A 7871-nucleotide genomic window follows, 5' to 3' on the forward strand; every position below is an offset into this window, starting at 1 on the left:
ACTCACAGACCAATCGCATGTGCTCCAATCGTCTCATGTGACGCTGCTCAGCCAATCAAATCTGTGCATACCGAGGCTTGCGAGTCGAGTCCGCGAGAATCACCAGAGACGTTTTGGAAACACACCCGAATTGAGGAGACGAAAGATAAAAGAGATTTCACATGACCTTTAATCAAGAATGTACAGATTTTTACATGTACATTCCTCAGCTCACGTTTCTCACTGAACAACAGAAAGTAGGAAAGTGGTAGCTCTGTAAGAGGAAATGAAAGAGAAGGAGGCATTACAGCTGTTCATTTGTTATGATGTGTTGAGTGTTTATTATAAAATTGGTTAAGACTACACTTCATCACTTGAGGCTACACTTTTTATTAAATTTTTTCTAAAAATTAGGCACTTTAGTTTACTTAAATTTAGAATTTATTATTTGAATAGTTATTATTTATTATCCCTCCAGTTTGATGTGAAAACTGACTGAAATATTATTTGATTTGACAGTCCATTGTTGACTAAAAACATGTGTTGATACAACTATAGGTTATAGTACTGAATGATAACGCAAGTTCGTCGTTTTGATGTTCCGGACCTTTGCTTCAGGAAATTTTCTCTAACTAGACCTCTTTGAAATCTAATTGAATACCCCTTCTCTACACCAACGACTGAAACTCAGGAGACCCATCTGTCAAACTCCTGAAGTTCGCTGACGACACAACGGTCATCGGCCTCATCCGGGACGGTGACGAGTCGGCCTACAGACGGGAGGTTAATCAGATGGCTCTCTGGTGGTCAGAACAGCCTGGAGCTTAACATGCTCAAAACTGTGGAGATGACCGTGGACTTCAGGATGAGCCCCCCCGACTCTGCCCACCATCACCATTCTAAACAACCCTGTCTGCTGTGGAATCCTTCAGGTTTCTGGGTTCCACTATATCCCAGGACCTAAAGTGGGAGCCCCACACTGACACCATCATCAGGAAGGCCCAGCAGAGGATGTACTTCCTGCATCAGCTCAGGAAGCTCAACCTGCATAATGAGCTGCTGATCCAGTTCTACACAGCCATCATCCAGTCTGTTCTCTGCTCCTCCATCACTGTCTGGTTTGGATCTGCCACCAAAAAGGACAGGAGCAGACTACAACGGAAAGTCAGGACTGCAGAAAAAATAATTGGTGCCAACCTGCCCTCCATTCAGGACTTATACATTTCCAGAGTCAGGAAACGGGCAGGAAACATCACTGCAGATCCATCTCACCCCGGACACAACCTGTTCCATCTCCTCCACCTCTGGTAGGCGCTACAGAGCACTGTACGGCAAAACCAACAGACACAGAAGCAGTTTCTTCCCACAAGCCATCATTCTGATGAACAGCTGATTTCTGACTCACAGTGTCAGGAACAATTCCTGTGCAGTAACCCAGTAACTCTGTCTCTAATTAGCATCTGTTTACTGGTTACCACTTATTATTTATTTATTCACCATTCTCTATTTCAGTGCTGTTCATACTATGTCACATTATGTATACTGTATACCAATGCACCTACCTCAGGTCATAAGGTCATAGGTCTTATTTATTTTTTCCAGCATCCTTTGCACTATGGTCCATCACACTGTGTACATGTGTACATGTATGCATGTATGTGTACCTGTATATCATATCCACCTTCAACATGTACATAATGAGAATAATAGTTTACTCTTGCATCCTTTACACTCTGATCACTGCACTATTTGTCAATATGTCTATATTTTTTTGTTCATAGTGTGTATATTAGTGTTATCTATACTGTAGTTTGTGTCTGATTTTATTTTATTATTTTTTTTATTGTGTTATGGTATTTTTGTATGAGTAAGCACATCATGAGCAATGTACAATCCTGAGTCAAATTCCTCGTATGTGTACACATAACTGCCAATAAAGCTGATTCTGATTCTGATTCTACTGGATTAAACAGTGCAAAATATTTGCAGGCTGTGTTCGAAATGGAAGGCAGTTGCCTCGCTGCCTCGATACCGTAATAGACAGCTGCCTCAGAAGGCATCACTTTCAAGTGAATGCAGCTCTGTTTACATTAGTTTCGAACAGCCATCTAGGGCAGCACTTACGGCAACGTGTGACGTCAGCATGCCGTCTTGCGTCTCTTCTGGATGTCAGAAGAGCCTTAGCATCAGCTAACTAGCTATTGAAAAATTGCATTTCGAACGGCACTCGATGCCTCATTGTCCTGTTAGACACCTGCTGAGACAGCAGTTTAGCCCGTTTCGAACACAGCCACTGTGTCCATCCAAAGGGATTCCATTCACATCTGTAGTCCGTCTAGTTGTTTTTAAGTTATGTTTTTTCTAATTTTGTGTCTATAGCAGCATTCTCGCGACCCCCCTGGGACCAGGTCGTGACCCCCAGGTTTAGAACCACTGCTTTAGTATATTTAAAGACGTCATAATCCCACAGAAAAACAACAGAGACAGACAGCTACGACCTTGTTCGTGATTCGTGTTGTTCTATTAATTAATTAATGTTTGATATTACTTTGAATACTTCCCTTTTTAAAACAACAACCAAACACAAATCCATTTTATATTTATTTCAGCTTTGTTTATTGACAAGTTATACAGCAACATTCAAGCCTTCACAGATGTTCTCAGACCGAGAGAAAGTGGTGTAATCTCAAATAACATGCCAAACATACTTCACAGTATGTTGACAAAAGTATGTTTCATTGACTTTCATTGTCATTGCAGGTTATTTCATACATAGTGGAGTGTGAGAAATATAACATACGTGATTAAAATGCAAACAAATGTTCCCCTTTGTCCCAACAAGTCGAAGCAATGTTAATATGTTTAAGGGTTAGAGGTTGATCATAAGATGTAGAAGAGAGGAAGAGTGTAATGACACCACCACCTTTCCTCTAGCGCCTCCCATAGGACAAACATTACACTTTTAGCTCCAAGAAAAGCTTAATCATCAGATGATGTCTTTTAATCATCTTAAACATCCCTTTCTGGTTACTAACCAAGATCAAATCACCTCAGACTTAATTTCATTAATTGAAATCAAATTAAATTCTGGAAAGTGGGAATCCTCTTCCTCTGGGTTAGGATACTTTCAGAGCTCTTTTAAATAATGAGGGAGCTGAAATCAGATTTTACCGTATTGGCACATTTATGCATGGAACTCACAAGAGCAAAACTCAATATTTAGACCCCCCTAAAGATCAAAACTGAGTGCCTGTATACACACCATGTCTTCATCTAATTACTCCAGGCCATTGTGATGAGGGCTGGGGTTTCATCTGCGTATTGAGAACTGAAGGATCTGCGCTTCCTGTTACCACCTGGGCCGCAGACCTGTAAAACAGAGAGGATGGTCAAGTTAAGGGTTCAGACTGTGTTGGCTTTATGAGGGTCGACGCTGACGCAGATATGTGTGCAGTGAATATTTAGCATAAGATTGAAAAATATTTGCAGGTAAACTTAAAAAAAGTACTCAGCATAATACTAGTTTACTTATGCAGGACTTTTACTTGTAATGGAGTGTTTTCACATTGTTGTATTACTACTTGAATTTAAGTATGGGAGGGCTTCCTCCAGCCCTGCTTACCGGGGCACAGGAATTGCCCTTTTTGGGGCACAGCCTCAGTTGGCAGTGCAGGTGGAGTTTGCTACTTTCCCCGGCGAATTCAACATGTTGATACACAAGTAGTTGGACGTTCCCAGTCCGTTTCCCACCACTTTCACTGTCTGGTCAGCTGTATGGCATCTGCTCAGAAAGACGAGAACAGACATGATGACATCAGTTGCATCAGCAGTAAAGCCTAATTCCCAAAGCCTCTGACAAAGTCTCAGTGTAAGTATTTTTTGTCACCCCTTAATGACGAGGTTGTAACGTGGAACCGCGTCAGGTAATGCCTCGCTGGTTGCCCAGCAGGAGTCGGTCACCACAGCGTGGTCACCTTCGTCTTCAGCTCCACCCAGATCTTCTGGTCTACCCCGATCGCAATGGATGAGTTGACAAGTTCTGTGCGGCCTGGGTCGTTGTAGGCGTTCATCATCAGAGTGTAATTGAAAACTCCAGAGACAATATGCTGCACCACAGAGCTGGAGAGCACAGACACACACACTTCAGATCAACTTGAAATACAACAATCAGTCAGCACGGTAACAAGCAGACGATGCTCAGCCGGCCTCTTTGATCAGGAAGGCCACACTCCTGACTTCTGGCTGGGTGTGGAAGCAGGAGAAGTCGATCGTTGCTTTGTTGCCGCGGGTGATGGTGCCGTTCTTGGAGCTGTTACTTGTCATGATGGTGTTCTTGTAGATGACTTGGGTGTTGTTCACCTAGATTGTTGCAGGAACACAGACATGTTTTCAGGGGAAGAAAACCAGTGAATTCATTTAATCACATTTCACCCCCTTTAGCCTTCTGTATGCAAACTGCTCTAACCCTTTCACGCATAGTGGTCACTACAGAGGACAGCTATTCAAAAGCGATTTACTTGAATGGGCAGAGGTTCTGATGATCTTGTGTCATATCAGCCACTACAGTGGACACTAGTGTGTCATGCCATACACTGCCGATACAAATCGTCAAAACCAAGATGGCTGACGGACGATCGGAAACGCTGTGCAGCTCAGGTAAATCTTGCCATTCCTCCAACTATACGAGACCCCTGCAGGTAAATAAAATCTGGTAACATCTAGTAACAACTAAGGAGTAATACAATTGTTAAACTTTCCAAGTATTGATTTTATGTTGGGAGGAAATTGCGATTAATCATCTGTCCACTAAATTGGACATTATGCATCGCTGGCTGTATTTCAAATACAATTAACTATTACTGACACTTTGTTTTTCTTGAAAATACTTTGTGTGCACTAACTTTTCTGGATGTAAATCAGTGGATTTATGTTATCAGAATGTAAAACCTGCAGTTTTTGTAACAAAAACAATATTTTGTGCAGATTAGTTCCATTATGTGAGTAACATTTAGTGCGTTGTAGCAAGTAATAGAAAGGCATTCAGGTTAGTGGAGCAAATTCCACCAGAATCAATTGAGGATAATAGTAGTGGCAGTGATGAATGGCTGCCAGAAATAGAATAATCCCCAAATGCTAGCAGCAGTGATAGTGGAGCTGAGGATGCTGAGACAGATGCTGAGACAGAGGGGCCTGTGTCCACCAAAGCGTTTTTTGCAGCGTTTTGTCTGACTGCTTTGATACATAAAATCCGAGGAGGTGATGTGCTGCAAGTAGGGTAGCCTACTTAATTTTACTGAGTGTAAAAATGTCACCACAAAGTACGTAGGCCTACTTGCTCTGGCCCTTGCTCTGCATGAAGAGAAGGCTGAAACATGAGAGCACAGACTGTCCGTACATGGGTTCATGAGATTTTGCGGGCGAGGAAACACCTCTGCGAGTGGCCACATCGTTTCGTTCTAGATCGGATGTGCTCGGTGTGGTGTTTGTCCCGCGCCTCGTCACGCTGCTGGCGTTTTTACCAGCTAGTAAAAACGCGGCGCTAGAATATGTTAAATATGTGACCACATTAGTTTAACAGCATTAAAAATATAGTTTTTTACATACTATATCATTTTATTCATTGGTTTGCTGAATAAATATTTCTTATGCACACGCTGTCTACCTTAGTGCACAAAAATATGTGTTTAAAAAAATTAAATTCTAATTTTATTTTGCATGCCTAAAGAGCAATAAAAACAGGACAAATATTCTGACAGAGGCTGTCATAATTCATGCATGAAAGGGCTAATAAATAACTTTTATATCAGCAGTGGATCAAACATATGTGCAAAGTGAAAGACTTTGAACCTGCCATTATCACCTGGAAATACCTAAGAGAATTGAGGAACTGTGACATTTACCATCCTGACAGAGAAAAAAACAAGATACAAAAGTCCATATCTTTATCATCCAGCTGGTAATTCACAATGATCCTTCCATCATAAAGAAACTTCCCAGTATTTAACTAACACTGGTGGTCTCGTTGGGATTGCTGGTGCTGCCACACAAGCCCACTACATCTTCCATATGTCCTGGTGTCAGGAGACAAAGACAAATCAATAAACCAAATAACTACAGCAGCCATTCTTAAATTCAAACAACATCAAATTAAATAAAGCCCAACGTCGGACACAAACATGTTGTCCTTCTTGTTGTCCAGATAGGATTTAGAGTTTTGTACCTGCCACATGTGCAGTGTTGCCATCAAAAAAGACTGTCGCGTTGGCCAAAGGTATCTTGGCAGTAACTCCATTCTGGTCCTTCAAGAGCTCCACACCGTGAACCACATGAGCTGTGGTATTGAGCGTTAGTATTTGGTCATCAACCTACATCACAGCAGAGAGAAAAAGTGAAGGAAAGTGTGGCTGAAACATCAGCACCATATCAAACATGTCCTGCATGATAATGATGCACCGCTATCCATTTGTTAGGTAATCCAAGGTTAAGATTATCTTTCTTTTGTTTCATTACAGACAGACTGACTGGCAGAGGTGTGGACTTGAGTCATATGACTTGGACTCGAGTCACAACGATGATGACTTTAGACTCGACTTGACAAAATAAAAAAAGACTTGCAACTCTGCTTTGACTTTAACACCAATGACTTGTGATTTCACTTGGACTTGAGCCTTTTTACTGGAACCCAATTGATAACCTCCCCGAGCCCAAATGTAAATTGTGATATAAAAAAACATTTGTGCAGCTCATCAACACTTCATTTAATTCATGGAATGATCTGACATTTGTAGTGTGAAACTGGGCCTCTGCCTTTTTTCTTTACAGGTTAACACTTTCATTTTTAACTATGAAATGGTATTAAATTTGGTGAAGTGCACATTATGACTTGTTTAGGACTCAAAACTCAAAGTTAAGGACTTTGGACTTGACTTGGGAATTGTCGGTCTTGACTTGAGACTGGCTCTATGTAGAAAGTGTTTCACATGGCGGAAATTACACACAAGTGTCTTGATTTGAACCAATATCCAATAGAATCTTCATAGAGGAGTGAACAATAACCTTATTTGGACGCTTAGTGAATCTCTGGAGGTCTAGGAAGAATATATAACTCCAGATAGGAAGTATACTTCATATTTGGTGTTCACATATTGTATGCAGGCACTGGATCTCCTCAGCCGAGTTTGCTCATTTGCTACAAATAAGTAAATATACACTGATAGTTGTGTATGTAACAGTTTGTAAGTAACAATTCAACACAAATAATGAATAAATTGAAAACTTAACTTTTTTTCTTCTACTTGTCTATATTTCAGTTTCTTTAAATACATCAACAAAAGTAACTCCTGGCATGTTCTGATCATCAGTGATGGATCAGATCAGGATCTACAGTGGGGGGAAAAAGTATTTGACCCCTTGCTGATTTTGCAGGTTTGCCCACTTACAAAGAATGCAACAATCTACAATTTTAATCATATGTACATTCTAACAGTGAAAGACAGAATCCCAAAGAAAATTCCAGAAAATCACATCATATGAATTTATAAAAATTGATAACCATCTGATGAGGAAAAACAAGTATATGACCCCCTACCAAACAGCAAGTATTCTGGCTCCTACAAGCCAGTTAGTCTTTCTTTAAGACACAGCCCCAATCCCAACCAATTATCTACATCAAATACACCTGCCTCACCTCGTTACCTGTATAAAAGACACCTGTCAACACCCAAACAACCAGCATCTAACATCACCACCATGGGCAAGACCAAAGAGCTTTCTACGGACATCAGGGACAAGATTGTTGATCTGCACAAGGCTGGGCTGGGCTACAAGAGAATCGGAAAGCAACTTGGAGAGAAAAGATCAACTGTCGGTGCAGTTATCAGGAAATGGAAGAA

The 7871-nt window shown here is 41.0% G+C and overlaps 1 long non-coding RNA gene across 1 annotated transcript; it reads right to left on the reverse strand.

Annotated features, from left to right (window-relative positions):
* Positions 1-3099: 3099 nt before the first annotated feature.
* On the reverse strand, positions 3100-4038 carry LOC123973271. The gene is made up of 3 exons (XR_006825586.1): positions 3866-4038; positions 3602-3760; positions 3100-3348 (listed from the first exon to the last, which is right to left on the reverse strand). It is a non-coding gene; the product is annotated as an uncharacterized LOC123973271 (long non-coding RNA).
* Positions 4039-7871: the final 3833 nt, after the last annotated feature.

This window comes from Micropterus dolomieu, linkage group LG07, assembly GCF_021292245.1.
Source record: "Micropterus dolomieu isolate WLL.071019.BEF.003 ecotype Adirondacks linkage group LG07, ASM2129224v1, whole genome shotgun sequence".
Lineage (NCBI taxonomy): Eukaryota > Metazoa > Chordata > Actinopteri > Centrarchiformes > Centrarchidae > Micropterus > Micropterus dolomieu.